Source organism: Halyomorpha halys, unplaced genomic scaffold (genome assembly GCF_000696795.3).
Source record: "Halyomorpha halys isolate HHAL.00 unplaced genomic scaffold, Hhal_1.1 Scaffold14.1, whole genome shotgun sequence".
Taxonomy (NCBI): domain Eukaryota; kingdom Metazoa; phylum Arthropoda; class Insecta; order Hemiptera; family Pentatomidae; genus Halyomorpha; species Halyomorpha halys.
Genome location: NW_027115673.1, coordinates 731,683 through 732,604, shown reverse-complemented (window position 1 = coordinate 732,604; position 922 = coordinate 731,683). Strand labels below are relative to the sequence as shown.

General features: G+C 28.5%; 1 protein-coding gene across 1 annotated transcript in view; it reads left to right on the top strand.

Moving 5' to 3' along the window:
* LOC136797099 (mucin-21-like) overlaps window positions 1-922 on the top strand; it is a 9,696-nt gene that overhangs the window by 862 nt on the left and 7,912 nt on the right. The gene's annotated exons all lie outside the window — the stretch shown is intronic.

Below are 922 nucleotides of genomic sequence, written 5' to 3'. Positions count from 1 at the left end.
ATTAAAGCTAGTTAAATTTACTACAAAATAGTTAATAATTTTTATCTTTGTAGAAGTAGTAGTTTTATGATATTTGACAAAATAAACTCACAAAATATTAATTTCTAGTTGTTCGTATAAAATGTTGGATTTTTTAAAAAGTATATCTCTAGATCCATTAGACGCACATATATCTGCTAACACTCAAATTAAAGGAAATGTAATTTACTTTCGTAGGGGTAGTAGTTTTTATGATATTCACTTATGAATATGAATTTGGCAAATGAAAATTTGTCCGAACAACTATAAATCAATTTATTTTAGCAAATTTCATGTAAACTATTACTACTACGAAGATAAACATCATAAACTACTTTATAGCTTATTAAACTTGCTATGATTTGAGTGCTAATAGACATCTGTACGTCAAATGGTTTTTGAGATATAAATGTTTCAAAATAAATTCACGAACTACTGATCTTTCAGTACGTCCCATACAACATTTTTATGAACTGTTGCTTTTTAAAAAGCTATATCTCGAAAACTCTTTTCTGTATAACTGACGGGATAATCAAACTTTTTTGTTGAAAGGAATGGGCTAACATTTTGGGAATCATGTACTAATGAAAGTTTAACTAAAACTTACTACAATCACAATTGTTTCTGGTATACACGAGTTAACATAGTGATGAAGCTTTCATGCAAAGAATCTAGATCGTTATTTAATCGCACTGGATATTCCCATCAATTTAAATACACAATATAGTATCTGTGATATCTCAGGAGACTACGATTAGACTATTTAACTTAAATATTATACATGAAAAATCGTTGACGTCCAATTTTGTTCAGCAGGATCACATTACCTACATGCCTAGACATCGTATTATAAATGCATTTTTGGGGGGGAAAAAAAATTCTGCCATTTTGGGAGAATATTCAA